The sequence below is a fragment of the Aotus nancymaae genome, unplaced genomic scaffold (genome assembly GCF_030222135.1).
Source record: "Aotus nancymaae isolate 86718 unplaced genomic scaffold, 86718_ANA_hifiasm-v0.15.2.pri h1tg000007l, whole genome shotgun sequence".
NCBI classification, from domain to species: Eukaryota; Metazoa; Chordata; class Mammalia; order Primates; family Aotidae; genus Aotus; species Aotus nancymaae.
In genome coordinates this window covers 4,055,153-4,072,067 of record NW_026988418.1, presented here as the reverse complement: position 1 = coordinate 4,072,067, position 16,915 = coordinate 4,055,153, and the positions used below count along the sequence as shown (strand labels likewise).

General features: G+C 44.3%; 1 protein-coding gene across 2 annotated transcripts in view; it reads right to left on the bottom strand.

Annotated features, from left to right (window-relative positions):
* The window catches only part of NFYC (nuclear transcription factor Y subunit gamma), a 90,177-nt gene extending 73,881 nt beyond the window's left edge, over positions 1-16,296 (bottom strand). The window contains exon 1 of one of the 2 annotated variants that reach the window (XM_012439079.3): positions 16,175-16,296. The gene's annotated coding sequence lies outside the window, so the exon portion shown is untranslated. Of the gene's footprint in view, positions 1-6,059; positions 6,319-16,174 lie in introns of those variants that run through there. The other variant, XM_064372226.1, reaches the window with a different exon arrangement.
* Positions 16,297-16,915: the final 619 nt, after the last annotated feature.

Genomic DNA, 16,915 nt, shown 5'->3' with positions numbered 1-16,915 from the left:
GAAGGCAGTGGTGCGATCTTGGCTCACTGCAATCTCTCTCTCTCTTCCCCAGTTCAAGTGATTCTCCTTCCTTAGCCTTCCAAGTAGCTGGGATTATAGGCGCCCACAACCGTGCTGGCTAAATTTTTGTATTTTTAGTAGAGACAGGGTTTCGCCATGTTGGGCAGGCTGGTCTCAAACTCCTGACCTGAGGTGATCCACCTGACTCTGCCTCCCAAAGTGCTTGGATTACAGGCATGAGCCACTGTGCCCAGCCTCTTTTCCCAAAATATTCTATGATGTCGACACTGTTTAAGAGCAAGGGCTTCACTTACAAAGAATTAAGAATTACAAATCTATGGCTCACACCTATAATCCCAACACTTTGGGAGGCCAAAGCGGGCAAACCAAATGAGGTCAGGAGTTCAAAACCAGCCTGGCCAACACAGTGAAACCCTGTCTTTACTAAAAATACAAAAAATTAGCCGGAGGTGGTGGCGGGCACCTGTAATCCCAGCTACTCGGGAGGCTGAGGCAGGAGAATTGCTTGAACCCGGGAGGTGGAGGTTGCAGTGAGCCAAGATCGTACCATTGCACTCCAGTCTGGGCGACAGTACCAGACTCTGTCTCAAAAAAAAAAAAAAAAAAAAAAAAGGATTACAAATCTGTGTGTGAATCTGGGCTCTGCTACTTTCAGGCTGTGAGACCTTAAGCAAATTACTTAACTCTTCATTTTCCCCACATGTAAAAATGAGGGTGACTATACTGTCTACCTCATAGTGTATGAGGATAAATGTACATAATACATTTACATCCTAGCTGGTACAATGTAAGCACTCAATAGAAGTAGTAATCATATTATTCTTTTTTTTTTTTTTTTATCATATTATTCTTGCATTTGATGCATGGATCCTTAGTGGCTCAGTACCTTTGAACTAAAAGATGTAAATTTCAAAATTACCTCAAAAACAAACCCTGCATAGCTTGGCCAGGCACAGTGGCTCACACTTATATACCCCGCACTTTGGGAAGCCAAAGGGGGCAGATCACCTGAGGTCAGGAGTTCAAGACCAGTCTGACTAACATGGTGAAACCCAGTCTCTACTAAAAATACAAAAATTAGCTGGGCCGGGCACATTGGCTCACACCTGTAATCCCAGCACTTTGGGAGGCCAAGGCAGGCAGATCACAAGATCAAGAGATTGAGACCATCCTGGCTAACATAGTGAAACCCCATCTCTACTAAAAACACAAAAATTAGCTGGGCGTGGTGGTGCGTGCCTATAGTACCAGCTACTCGGGAGACCGAGGCAGGAGAATTGCTTGAATCTGGGAGGTGGAGATTGCAGATAGCGCCACTGCACTCCAGTCTGGCACCTGGAGACGGAGTGAGGCTCTGTCTCAAAAAAATAAATTAAAAAAAAAATTAGCTGGGTGTGGTGGTACACACCTGTAATCCCAGCTACTCGGGAGGCCAAGGCAGGAGAATTGTTTGAACCCAGGAAGCAGAGGTTGCAGTGAGCCGAGATCACATCACTGCACTCAAGCCTGGGTGACAGAGCAAGACTTTGTCTTCCCCCCCGCAAAAAAAAAAAAAAAAAAAAAAGACGCCCCACATAGCTCCCTAGCATAGAATGGGTTGAGCCCATATATGGTTACAATCCTGTGGTCTGAATCCTCATTTCGCTTTGCCTCCATTTCTCTGAAAAGAAAAAGGGGATAAAAATACCTTGTAAAATATTCTCTAGTACAGTTTTGGGATTTTTATTTTATTTTATTTTATTTGGAGGCTGAGTCTTGCTCTGTCACCCAGGCTGGAATGCAGTGGCACAACCTCAGCTCACTACAACCTGCACCTCCCGAGTTCCAGCGATTCTCCTGCCTCAGCTTCCAAGTAGCTGGGATTACAGGTGACCACCACCATGCCCAGCTAATTTTTGTATTTTTAGTAGAGACAGGGTTTCACCACACGTGCGAGGCTGGTCTTGAACGCCAGACCTCAAGTGCACCCGCCTCAGCCCCCCAATATGCTGGGATTACAGGCATGAGCCACCACGTCCAGCCTCTAGTAGTTTTGACCAAAGACAAAGTGTGTAGTATAAATGAGATAACAGAATTATTTGTCACAGAATTAAATAAGATGACATGGACACAGTCTATAAAGTATAAAGCTTGGTATGATTTCTGCTTATAAGAAGAAGCTGAGGCCAGGCGCAGTGGCTCATGCCTATAATCCCAGCACTTTGGAGGCCAATGCAGGTGGATCACAACAGCAGGAGTTCGAGACTATCCTGGCTAACATGGTGAAACTCTGTCTCTATTAAAAATACAAAAATTAGCTGGATGTGGTGGTGCGTGCCTGTAATTCCAGCTACTCAGGAGGCTGAGGCAGGAGAATTAGTAGAACCCAGGAGGTGGAGGTTGCAGTAAGCCAAGATCGTACCACTGCACTCCAGCCTGGGTGACAGAAAGAGACTCCATCCCCCAAAAAAGATGAAGCTGAGGTTCAAAAGTTTTAAATATAAACTCAGACCTACTGAGATTTCCTGAGAGTTAAAGATTTCTAGAGTGGTCAACTCCAGATGATAACAAGATGGCCATGGGTGTAAGGGGCTAACATGGAATGAAGGTGGCCAACAATGTTGAAGGGCAGGTTGCTCCAGAAATGCCTGCTGAATAATAAAGGTATACATATACACTCATTTTTCTCACTTTGTCTAGCCTTAGTGAAAAAGAAACTAAGTTACAGATCTACATCATTCTTCATATTTGGTTAACTTGATGACCGAGCCAAAGGAGGCTGAAATGACCAATGTACAAAATGCATGGCAAACCCTATTTTCACTTGTAGCTTTGCCTCTATCTTCCACATGAAATGTTACAGCAAATAAAGATGAGGGAGGGATTCAACTAAGCACATCAAGACATAAGGCAATTAATACCTCCAACTCACTGGTCTCCCCTCAAAACCTGATCCAAAGGTTTCCATGCAAAATTGGAACTGCAAATATTTTGTCCCATCCAGTCTTAATTTTACACATTGTTCAGGATAAGCATATCCTAAAATCAATATCCCACAGTCTGAAGAAAGCACTAGGCCTTTGAATAGGTCCTGGTATTTGGAGACACCCTAAGGAACTGGTGATGTTTGGAAAACCTCTCCAGTGAGCTCTTTACACTATGCGCGTGGTAGTTCCTCACTCTTTGGCATAAATTACTTTCGTATACAGAAAGACTATCTGCAATATATTCTGAAACCTGGTTTTAAGGAATGCAGATATTTCAAGTTTCTGTACATATTTTTCCCCATCATCTAGCTGGGTTCAGGAAAAATGCAGCAATTTACTTTGTAAATCTTCCTTTACACAATAGAAACCAAGGGATATGACTGAATACCTAGAACCCATATTCTATATAGTTACAATTCTGTGGTCTGAATACTTAAGCAGCGTAACAAATTCTTACAAATTATAGTTTTCCATTTAATATACTCTCAACACCCAGAAATCAAAGTAGATGATCCACTTGGAAATACAAAATTATCTGAAGTTTGATCAGTCAGGTTTATGCTGATAGCATAATGTAGCAGATAAAATTACAGGCTTTGGCATCAGGCAACCTGGGTTTGAATTCCAGCTCAACCACTTACTGAGTGACACTAGACAAGCTACTTAACCTCTCTGATCCTCAGTTTCCTCATCTGCAATATTGGGATGATAATGCCTACCTACTGGTGTTAAAGTGTGCCCCAAAATACCAATTCTCTTCCTCTACTACTTATCAATTCCCTTCTCCAGAAACTTTAGTTGCATTCACATAAAACTGAATAAATTTGAAAAGCATAGAAGTTTCTTGAATTTGGTATGAAAACAGAAGAGTAACATCTAAAGCTAAAAGGACAACCTAACAAAAACAAGGAAAAACAAATTAGGAAAACACAGAGGTTTAACATAAATGTGTTTCCATGGCCCTCACACATTGGGAGGAGCAAATGCAAAGCAATATAAATAACTATGATTAAGATTCAGTGGAAAAGGAACATATCCCCAACAAGTCGAATGGAACGACTCTGATTGGAATAAAAATTTTGGAATATGAACCATAAAGTGTTGACAAGTCCTGTTCCTTAAGAAGCCATCCATTGGCTTTTTGTTTGTTTGTTTGGAGCTGCTTATTTGAAAAAACAAACAGGCCGAGCATGGTGGCTCACATCTGTAATCCCAGCACTTTGGGATGCCAAGGCAGGTGGATCACCTGAGGTGAGTAGTTCAAGACCAGCCTGGCCAACATGGCGAAACCCTGTCTCTACTAAAAATACCAGAAAAAAAAAAAAAAAAAATTAGCTGGCCGTGGTGGCGGGCACCTGTAATCCCAGCTACTCAGGAGACTGAGGCGGAGAATTGCTTGACCCCGGGAGGCCGAGGTTTCAGTGAGCCAAGATCGCGCCACTGCACTCCAGCCAGGGTGACAGAGCCAGAGACTGTCAAAAAGAAAAGAAAAGAAAAAACAAATAAAACATCAAAGTACACATGGGAGTGAGTGTACTTTTTAGGCACGTATACAAGGAAATAAACCAAGATCCAAAATTTCTGGCTAGCTCCCTTCCCCTTAAAGAGGAATCTAATAGTATTTACTCAACAAATAACTACGAAGTACCTAATATTTGCTAATGTAGCTTTGGAAACTCAGCTATGACTTGTATCCTTCCTAGAGCAGCCGCAAATTTTCTTTTTTTTTGGAGACGCAGTTTCACTCTTGTTGCCCAGGCTGGAGAGGAATGGCTCGATCTCACCGCAATCTCCGCTCCCCACCCACTCGCCCCCAGGTTCAAGGGATCCTCCTGCCTCAGCCTCCCAAGTAGCTGGAACTGCAGACATGCGCCACCACGCCCGTAAAGACTGAGGGGCGGGGGTTCTCCATGTTGGTCAGGCTGGTCTAGAACTCCCCATCTCAGGTGATCCGCCCGCCTCAGCCTCCCAAAGTGCTGGAATTACAGGTATGAGCCACTATGCCCAGCTAGAGCAGCAAATTTCATATACAACATCTCAAAACTAGCTGCATGGTCCTGAGACTCAGTAATCTACAACTGCTCTATTAATACACTCCCCAAGTCTGAAAATGTTCCTTAAAATGCTTCCTACATCAGACTTTCTCACTTTAAATCTGACACTACTTAATGCTATGCTTCCTAGGCTCAGACAGAACACAGCTATCAATAGGATCCCTTTCTCGGTTTACTTGCTCCTCACATCACATCCGAGGTCCGCTGACTGTGGGCTCCAGGGCTCCATCAAAACCTCAGTGTTTAAATGCTTGCACTCTCTACCTTTCATCTATGCCCTTAGCCCTGATGCCTTTTTCCCTATACCATGCACTCACACCGTGGACTTCACGGCCACTTCCAAACTGGGTCACACTGGCACCCCTGGATCTCGAAGATCCTCTTAGCTGGTCACTTGGGTTTCGGTGTTTCCAGGCCTGGAACCCTGAGGGCCTGCACACCCCCATGTTGGGCTATATATGTATCAGGAAAAGCACCTATGAAAGTGAATGTCCCCCATTCCAGGCCATAGCCCAGGCTACCCCCAAAGCACCTGCCAGGCCATCACCCTCTCTTCCCCCTTAAGGCCTCTAGGCGCGCACCCCCGCCGCAACCCCAGGCGTGCTCTGCAGGGGGTCACTGCCCCCGCCGCCCTAGACCAAGACGCGCGCATCCCCGCAGCCTCAGATTCCTTCATCACCCCCTAGGCCGGAGCCGGCGCGACCAATAAGGTGCCAGGTCCGCGGCCTCCCCGCCACCAACCAATCACGAGCGAGCCCCCCCGCCGTCGCCTTCCGCCAATGGGAGAAAGCCCGCGGGCCGGGCCGACGAGGCGCACGGACCCTATGAGCGCGACGGCGGGGACTACAGCGTCGGGGTTGGCGAGAACACAACATGGCGGCGAGCAGGCCGGACCGAGCTACAGCAGCGGCCGCGCGAGGAAGTGAGGTCTCCGGGGGAGGAGGCGGGAAGCGCTGCCCATCCCCCCGCCGCCGCTCCCCTCTCACCTTCCCTTGCACGGAAGCTCCCGCACACTCACACGCCTTTGCTCGGGAGTCCAGGAAGAGCAGGAGCCGCCCCCGCGCTCCTGCAGAGTCGGGCAATGCAGAGGCCCAGGCACGGCGGAAGGAAGGGGAAAGCGTACGTCACGGAGAACGGAGCGCGCCCGAAGCGGGGGCACAAACAAGATGGCGGCCACGCCGTTTGCACGGTCTCCCCTTTTCCCCTCCTCCTCCCTGGGCCTAGACTCTCAGTATCGTGCTGCGCGCAGAAGCTGAGCTGCCTGAAGTCTCGCGAGAATTGGGAAGGGGCGACGACAGAGTGAGGCGGAATGAGATGTGAGAGTTTTGACCCCACCCCCTTTCGGGAGATCTGGAGGCGTTGCCCGGTGACCTCCACTGGGCTTTTTATCTCTGTGACTCTGTTCGGTGCGAGCTTGAATTTTAGGAGATAAGTAGGGATGTGTGCGTGTGCGTGTGCGCTCGAATTTTAGGAAATAAGTAGGGACGTGTGTGTGTATTTCTGTTTTTAATTTGGGGAGAACTGGAGGATGAAGGTCGACTTGGCGTGCCAGATTAAGCATGCTGTTCAGGTAAACAGCTACTGGCGCCTTAAATTCATAAAAGAGAGCATTTGACACCAAACTGTAAAGTGATACCCTCCCGAATAAAGAACAGTACTTAGCAAGAATAGTTCGCTTGTAACTTTAATTCTACATAGACTGTTCTCATTTGAATGCAGATTTTAAAACTTTATCACGCAGTTGAATACCACAGCTACAATGAGCATGGACGTTTTCACTTATCTCTTTCATTTCCATTGGTCCAAAGGCATCAGGATTTTATCCATTTTACAAATGATAAAACTGAAGCTCAAAAAGGTTAAGTAACTTGATCTAAGTAAGGCCCCACAGCTAGTAGCTGTCAAAACCCAATCCAAATAACTTCAAAACCTATCGGTATAGTCATCAAATGTGTTTTGAATGGAATTGCCTACAGTAAGAGTTAGTGCATGAGGTAACAAGCACAGAGAGGAATGACTGCCTCTGCTGATGGTAACCTTGAATTTTGCAAATGACATTGGAGCCTTTCTGACACGTGTTGCATGGGTCCTCAATAAAATCTACGCACTATTGTTACTCACTCCCTGTGGGTTTATAACCCTGGTGATAAAGTAATTGAGAGTAGTGGAATAAATCCTTAACTTAAATTCAGGAAAATTGTTTTCAAATCCAATTTCAATAAATCGCGCTTTAGGCACTCAATAAATATTTGATGAATAAATGAACAAAACATAACTATAAGACACTTGACTTCAGGGAGTCTCAATTTCTTCATCTGTAAAAAGATCTAATTCTTAACTCTTGGTAATGTGGGGAGAGTGAATGAAATAATGTGAGAGTACTTTGTAAATTGCAGTAGTGTTATAAAGAAGTTACTGCAGTAAGCTATGAACATGCCACTGCACTCTAGCCTGGGTGACAGTGCAAGGCCCTGTCTCAGAAAAAAAAAAAAAAGTACTTATAATGACAATGACATTTTCAGACTTCAGAAATGGCATAAAATTATAAACAGGGAGACTCAAGAAAATAGTATGTTGAGATTGTAGAGAGACAAATTAGCTTTCTACAAGTATGTATTGAGCAATTATTGCATATGCTATGCTTACCAAAGAAATGTAAAAATGTGTAGGAAGTGTGATTATTGTTGTAATTAAGTATTGACCGCACTTAGGGGCTGCAGTCCATTTTCTTCCAAGAGCCTGGAAATTGGGTTGTCCTCAGAAATAAATAAAAATCTACGTATTAGGGGAAATTAGCAAGAATGATATTAAATATATTTAACAACAAATAGTGCTCAAGCATTGAACAAGCAGAATTAGAAATCCAGTTAGGGTCCTGGAGGTACAGCAGCTACTTACCAGACAGTACTAGAGTATTTCAGTATTTTAATAATCAATGCTATAACTGATAACAGTCAACTGGTACATATGTGCCTAATGTTAGTCCTTGCTGTAGACTGTATTATCAATAGTATCTGCCCTTCCCTTTCTTTCTTTTTCTTTTTTTTTTTCTTGTTTTTTATATTTGAGACGGAGTTTCGCTCTCGTTACCCAGGCTGGAGTGCAATTGTGCTTCCCTTTCTAAAGTCCTCGCTATCTAGCTTGTCCCTAGGAGATTCGGGTGAAAGACTTCTCCCCCTAATGTCATCAAGTTTGACCTTCTTTTGACCAGTGAAATGTGAGTAGAAATGGCATGAACCACTTCTCAGCAGAAATTTGTGAGCTATCTTATGATTTCACCATATTATCTTTCCTCTGACACAAGAGCAGTATGTCCTAAATAGAGGTACCTCTTCAGCTTTGGTCCCAGAATGAAGATGTGCAGAGCCACAACTGACACACATAACGTGGAATGTCGTGTGGACAATAAATAAATCTTTGTTGTAAGCCACTGAGATTGTTTTCGTTGTTACTGCAGCATAACCTGCTAGCTAAGCAGACTAATGCAGCCATGAAATTAGCTGTCTGTAGGGGTAAACCAAGACCTTTTTTTACAAACATGACCAAAAAACAAAACATACTCTGGGCCATGCACAGTTGCTGATGCCTGTAATCCTAACATTTATGAGGCAGAGGTGGATGGATCATGAGGTCAGGAGATGAAGACCATCCTGGCCAACATGGTGAAACCTCTACTAAAAATACAAAAATTAGCTGGACGTGGTGGCACATGCCTGTAGTCCCAGCTACTTGGGAGGCTGAGACAGGAGAATCACTTGAACCCAGTAGGCAGAGGTTGCAGTGAGCCGAGATCACAACACTGCACTCCAGCCTCGGTGACAGAGTGAGACTTTGTCTTAAAAAACAAAAAAAAACACACTCTGATCCAGGTCGTATGAGAAGAATCTCAAGAAGGCAGATATGATTGTAATTTAATAAATGGAACCTAATCAATATTGTCAGCCATTCTGTACCCTGTTTGGAGAGAGATTCTGTGAACAAAAGGGCTTACTCAGCCATGGCAGCCCAAAACAAGGCAGTCACAAAGGCTAGCACTAACCATTGCCCCTCTAAGCCTCATATCAGTTAAGCCACTGAGCATTAGAATTTCCTTGTCCATCTCATCTCTGTAGTGGATGAGAATATCTCAGACCGCCTCAGCTAAGAAATGCTTCTTTCCCCCCACCCCTAGCCAGGAGTCTCGCTCTGTCACCCAGGCTGGAGTGCAATGGTGCGCTCTCAGCTCACTTCCACCTCCCAGGTTCAAGTGATTCTCCTGCCTCAGCCTCCCAAGTAGCTGGGATTACAGGTGCACGCTACCACACCCAGCTAATTTTTGTATTTTTAAGTAGAGACGGGATTTCACCATGTTGATCAGGCTGATCTCAAACCCCTGACTTCATGAACCACCCACCTCAGCCTCCCAAAGTTCTGGAATTAGAGGCGTGAGCCATCGCACCAGCTAAAAATGCTTCTTAAGATCAACATGCTTTCCTCTATGTTCACCCAGCAAGCGTCTTGGTGATAGGGACAGAATTAAGTGATCTGCCACCTAGAGGAGTCCAGTTCTCTTGATAATTGTATTTTTCATTGCAACTGATCAGTTGGATTCCTCTTTATGTAAAAGTTTCTGTGAGCTTAGCAAATACAAGACACCCCTTCCCTGCCCCCAGGAAATAGTTAAACTCTCTGCTTACTATTAAAATCAGGTTTCTGAGTTTGCAAGGTTAAAGATCAGTTCTGGTATCATGGTAAATTCCTTAAGGTTCTAGCACTGTAACGGGACCTGTCTAGACGGCCAGCTGGACTTCCTTAAGCCACACCCCCTCATTGTGTGCCTTCTTTGACCTAAAAGAAAAGCAGCACTAAAGAGAGGTATAGTTCATGTGCTGCGGGAGTTCAAAAAGAGAGCGCTTACTTCCACTTAATATGAAATAATAGCAGGAGTTTGGGAAAGATTTGCAAGGATGTGAACCTTGAACTGGGTCTTAAAAAATGAATAGAATTAGGGAAGAGCATGCCATGTGTAGGCAGCCACTAGAGCAAATAGAAGAAGTGAGGGATCAGTTGAGGAAGTGCAGAATAAGAGGGAATGGAAGAAGAATCATGTGGAAAGATACATTATAATGGTTAAATTAAGGCTCTTGGGTTTTATTTCTGCTATGGGAAGTGAGTGGTAGAAGTTCTTTGTTTTGCTTTTAAACAGTTTAGCCATCTTTAAGTGTACATTTCAGTGATGTTAAGCCTGTTCACGTTGTGCATCTGTCAGCAGAATTTGTCATTACCCCATACTGAAACTGTATACATTAAGCACTAACACCCTATCCCCTCTTCCCCAGCCTCTGGTAACCACCATTCTACTTTCACCTTTTGGCTACTATAAATGATGCTTTTATGGACATTGATATACAAATATCTGTTGAAGTCCCCGCTTTCGATTATTTGGGATATATGCCCATAAGTGAAATTGCTGGATTATATGGTAATTCTATGTTTAATTGTTTGTTTGTTTGTTTTGAGGAGCCATCATACTGTTTTCCATAGCTTCTGTGTCATTTTACATTCCCAATGGTAGAAGGTTTTACAAAAGATAGTGACATAATCAAAACTATGCTTCAGGGCCGGGCGCGGTGGCTCACGCCTGTAATCCCAGCACTTTGGGAGGTCGAGGCGGGTGGATCACGAGGTCAAGAGATTGAGACCATCCCGGTCAACATGGTGAAACCCCGTCTCTACCAAAAATACAAAAAATTAGCTGGGCACGGTGGCACGTGCCTGTAATCCCAGCTACTCAGGAGGCTGAGGCAGGAGAATTGCCTGAAACCAGGAGGCAGAGGTTGCGGTGAGCCGAGAACACGCCATTGCACTCCAGCCTGGATAATGAGAGCGAAACTCCGTCTCAAAAAAAAAAAACAAAAAAAACTATGCTTCAAAGCAATCTGGAAAAGAGTAAGATGGAATGGAGTTGCAGAATGACCATATGGAGACTTCCACAATAGTTTAGGCAAGATACAATGAGGGTGAGGCCTGATCACATCAGCAGCAATGAGAATGGAGGGAAGAGGATACAAATGCTGAGGTGATATTGCCAAGGAACATTGAAAGGACTTGACCGTTGATTGGCTATTGAGGGGTTGAGGAAGAAGAAAATCAAGGTGTTTAATATGACTCCCATGTACCACACCTGGGAGGATGGTAGTCTCCAGATGAAGAGTCAGGGTATGGAGAATTTATGAGTTCAGGTTTGGATATGTAACATTGTAAGCCATGGGGTGGACATTTGTTGTCTCGCATGCTGAATACCCCTTGCCTTTTCAACTGCTAATGGCACTGTATTTTTTTTTTTTTTTTTTGAGACTGAGTTTCGCTCCTGTTGCCCAGGCTGGAGTGTAGTGGTGCGATCTCGGCTCACTGCAACCTCCGCCTTCCAGGTTCAAGCTATTCTCCTGCCTTAGCCTCCCAAGTAGCTGGGATTACAGGTGCCTGCCCCCACACCCAGCTAATTTTTTGTATTTTCTGTGGAAATGGGGTTCTACTCTGTTGGCCAGGCTGTTCTCGATCTCCTGAACTCAGGTAATCCACCCACCTTGGCCTCCCAAAGTGCTGAGATGATAGGCATGAACCACCATGCCCAGCCTACTTTTTTTTTCTTTATTTAAAGATTGTAGAATGTATCCTTCTTCATCTCTGTATCGGCTAGGCTGGAAAGGTATGTCGACATGAGAATGTACTTTTCAGATCTCTGACTGGGGAAATTGTAATTTACCAACAGTCCAGCTGCTGAAATCCATCCTGAGCTTTGAAATCCATTGTCCTTTACTCCGAGGTGTTCCTTCCCATAGGTTGCTTCTAGCCAGTAACAGCCCAACAGGGATTTTAGGAAAGGACTGTTCATGGGATAAGTGATACTCTTCTGATGGATGGCTTTGACTCAAGGACTCCTCATTAACCTTGCCAAACTTTCTTTAGAACTTCACTGTAGCCTGAGACACTTTCACCTTGAACACCTTCCCTCTGTCCTTCACTCAGGGTCAGGCCTGCATCACTGTGTGATGGCTCTCAGTCTTCCATTTCCTCTCACGGGTGTTTTTCATGATGAATTTATTGCATTTTATTCTGTCTTGGTGTTTGATTTCCTGGGAATCTGAACTAACGTGAGGGGAAAGAGAACTGGATGCTTCCTACCATAGTACATATTCTGTACCCCATTAGCCACAGGAGTAAGAACATGACCCAGTCTGACCAATCAGCGATCTCCCACATCTTGACCCAGTGCCTCCTCATAGCCTCTCAGGGTAATTTGGCTCCCAGACAATTAACCACTTGGTTCACCTCGATGACAGACATAGCTGACCAAATCTAAGCAAGGCCTCATAATTCTGCTGCTTGAGGCCAACTAGTTACAAACATGGAGTCTATGGCTTCTGCAACTTCCGGACCCTGATAAAACACCACCTCACAAATCGTGGGATTTGGCTTCCTGGGCAGCTAATGAAGGGGCCAATGAAGCAACCTAGTAAAGAGGATTTAGCTACCCACAGAGCAAACAATGAATGGGAGACAGGAAGGAGCAGGCTGTAACCATTCTTCCTTCCTTCCTCTAATGGGCTGTTTCAAGATACAATTTCTCCATACAACCTGTCTAGAGAAACATTCTGTATGGCCAGATGGGTGCACCTGTCAAGAGACTAGCTACAGCTCATTGTGAAGTAGCAAACATTTCCTTCCATTGCTTCTCTTCTTTCCCCACTTTCTCTTATTCCTAATTCTTACTACCCCAGGGCTGTGCCTCTCACATAAAGCGTTAGCACTTAATCCCTTCTTCAGGCTTTGTTTTCTTGGAAACCTTGCTAAAACATCACAGTTTTCGAAGAGATGGGCACATCACCCAAACTAAGCTAAGCAAAGCCTTCCTAAAGATTTGAAATATAGATGTAGGAGAGAGGATTTTTCTTCTGGAGATCTTGAGCTATGAGGAACTGAGGGCAGCCATTATTCTTGCTTCGTGGAAAGAGCCTGTCTGAGAATGAAGGCATCACAGAGAAAGGCAGAACTTGGAGAAAGAGAGGGAGACAGAGCCCTGACACATCCTTTGAGCACCTAGAGCCAACTTTCCCCAATATGTGTAACCATTTTGTCATTGCTTTGTCATTCCGAAGACCAGTTTTCCCAATCCATGTCATATAAAACATGGTAACCGACGAGTCCTAGGTTGCCTCCATTCAAAAAATCATCAGGTGACTAGATTCTTAGGCTCAATTCCAAATTTCTGGGAGGAAGAGCTCCTGTTTGAGCTAGCTTTGGCCAGATGTCCACCACTGGACGTTGTGGAGAGGGGGACAGGGTCATACATAAACATGGTTGTATCCACTGTAACTCTATGAATGAAGGTGTGCTGGAGGGTAGGGGATAGAGTAACACTTCTCAGAAAATTAGAAGTAGAGAATTAGACAGACTAAACAATGTCTGTCCACTTCCTGAGAATAAATAAAGGGAAAGAGGGTAAGGAAGTCAGAGGACAGAACCTTTATCTAAACCAACACTATCTAACAGAACTTTCTGCAGTGGCAGAAATGCTTTATGTTTGTGCTGTTCAGTATAGTAGCCACTAGCCACATGTGGCTGTTGAGCATTTGAAAGATGGTTAGTGCAACCAAGAAATTGAAGTTTTAATTTCATTTTATTTAAATTTAAATAGCTACATGTAGTATCTTAGTTTTCTGCTGCTCTAACTAAATACCAAAGACTGGGCAATTTATAAAGAAAGGGACCTTACTTGGTTCATGGTGCTGGAGGCTGGAAAGTCCAAGAGCATATCATCAGCATTTGCTCAACATTTGGTGGGGGCCTTCTTGCCACACCATAACATGGCAGAAGAGATCACATGGTGAGGAAGTATGCATGTGGGACAGAGAGAGGGAGGGGGCAAAACATATCCTTTTATCAGGAGTCTACTCCCTTCATAACTAACCCATTCCCATGCATTAAGCCATTCGTGAGGGCAGAGACCTTGTGACCTCATCACCTCTTAAGTGTTCTACCTCTCAACATTGTTAAAATAGCAGTTAAATTTCAACTTGAGATTTGGAGGGGACATTCAAACCATAGCATGCAGCTAATGAATGCATATTAGACAGCATAGGTCTAGACTATTGGTCCATTTTGGAAAGCAGCATGGAATATTGTCTGTAGCATGTGCTTTGAAGTTCGCCTGAACTGAGTTGAGTCCCCATTCCATTTACTTAACCTCTCTGAGCTGGAGAGGTGAAAGATACAAAGAAAGTTGTATGTAATACCACAAAGAGAGAAAGAGACAAAAGATCTGCAAAAGGTCGGCCGAGTGCAGTGGCTCATGCCTGTAATCCCAGCACATTGGGAGGCTGAGACAGGCAGATCACAAGGTCAGGAGTTCGAGACCAGCCTGGCCTACGTAGTGAAACCCTGTCTCTACTAAAAACACAAAACTTAGCTGGGTGGGCACCTGTAGTGCCAGCTACTCAGGAGGCTGAGGCAAGAGAATCGCTTGAACCCAAGAGGCAGAGGTTGCAGTGAACCAAGATCACACCACTGCACTCCAGCCTGGGTGACAAGAGCAAGACTTCGTCTCAAAAAAAAAAAAAAGATCTACAAAGGGTCAAAGAATCAGTTGGATTTGGCAATTAGGGGACTATGAGTGAATTAAGACAGAGAAGTGTTGAAACTATAATGGTTTAAAATCCAGACCAGCTATCCATCTACCTTTTGTACATCTGCTAAATTCCTTCCCTCTGGAGGGGGATCCCAGGCAGGAAGAAATTCGGAATGCAAAAGTTACCTTATCTCTTAATCCTGGGGGTCACATGGAGAGTGAGAACTCAAAGTGTGTCCTGAAGATAGGGTTCCAAGGACAAGCCAAAAAAAATTGGAATCAGAACCATGGTCAATGATGGGGTGTGAAGGCAAAGATAGGATTGGCTAGACCAAGGAAGCCACAAGGAAATAACTTCTCAAATACATACCTTCATTACATAACACTTACACTGTGGCTAGACTGTGAGTCCTTCAAGGTTGAGGGCTAAATATGTCATGGTAATATCAGCACCTAGTCAGTGCCTGGTACCATAGTAGGTACTTAATTAACAATGGGCACCTAAAAAACAACACTGAATGAATGAATGCAAGTAAGCCAGTTCACTCTCTAGTGCATAGTAGGCATTCCATAATATAATGTTCATTAAGTTATTAGAGGGAGGCCAGACACAGTGGCTCATGCCTGTAATCCCAGCACTTTGGGATGCCGAGGCGTGCAGATGAAACCCCGTCTCTACTAAAAATGCAAAAATTAGCTGGATGGTGTGGTGGGCATCTGTAATCCCAGCTACTTGGGAGGCTGAGGCAGGAGAATCACTAGAACCTGGGAGATGGAGGTTGTAGAGCGCCAAGATGGCGCCACTGCACTCCAGCCTGGGTGACAGAGTGAGACTCCATCTCAAAAAAATAAATAAAATAAAAGGTTATTAGAGGGAGAAAACCTTGTAATGAGAAGGTACCAGGGAATCTTTCTTGACTTGGAAACTGTTTGTCAGGTCCTTGCCTGGCACAGAGGAATTCTTCAATAAGTGATCACTATGGTAATATTATTAGATGGGAGTAAGGTTTTGTGTAAGGCTTGGGGAAGGCCTTGATAATAATGAGAGCTAAAGGTCAGGCACGGTGGCTCACGCCTGTGCTCCCAGCACTTTGGGAGGCCAAGGCAGGCGGATCCCGAGGTCAGGAGATCAAGACTATCTGGGCCAACATGATGAAACCCCATCTCTACTAAAAATACAAAAAAATTAGCTGGGCGTGGCGGTGCATGCCTGTAGTCCCAGCTACTCAGGAGGCTGAGGCAGGAGAATTGCTTGAACCCAGGAGGCGGAGATGCAGTGAGCCAAGATCGCGCCACTGCACTACAGCCTAGGCGACAGTGCGAGACTCTGTCTCAAAAAAAAAAAAGAGAGCTAAAATGTGTTGATCTCATTTAATCCTTAAACCAACTCAATGAGACAGGTTTTATTAGATTAATTTTACAGATGAGAATTTTTTTTTCAGATGAGAAAATTTAAAGAAGACATGTAATCTCTCCAAAGTCACCCAGCTCAGAAATGGCAGAACTGGTGTTGAATCTAAACTTACCCAACTCCAGAGTCCAGGCTCCAAGAGAGATTTGGGAACCAGGGAGCAGAAGGAGGCTCAAGAGATGCGCTTAAGGAAAGCATTTCTGGGGTCAAAATCCACTTCTGATTTTTATTCAGTCACACCAGTCTCCATGCCTTCTCTCTTCTCCTTTCCACACCCACTACTTGCCTTCTTGCTGAGCTTCTCATCCCTTCTACCAAGTTCACCTCTACACGCCAGTTCTGCTTCCTGTCCCATTGAGCCATATCTACTCTGGTTTGACTCAAGGAAGCAGGAGTTGAAATAGAGCCAAAGGAGGAAGTTTCATTTGTTTGTTTGGTTTTGGTTTTAAGATACAGATTTTAGAGCAAGTGAGTAAATGAAATATTCCAGTAGACAGAAGAAATTGACAATGCAAATGAGAGAGATAAGCAGAGGTTAAGTTCTTGGGATCCTAAGCACAGGTCAGGGGAGAGGTTGGCCTCTGATAGGAGCTGGGACACTGTGACTTTCCCTCAGGATAAAGGAAGACCGAGAATATGGGTAAAGAAGCAGAAAAGTTAGTAAAGGTTAGGATGCTTACAATCAAGAGTTACGTTTTACAACAATTGATAATGGCATGGTTAAGGACAATGTGTTTCAAATATGATTGCAGGTCATGAATCATTATCATGAAATTATTTAGAAGTTTGTAACTAGCTTTTTTTTCTTATTTTTATATTTTATTTTAAAAATTGAATGGAGTTGAAAATTTGAATT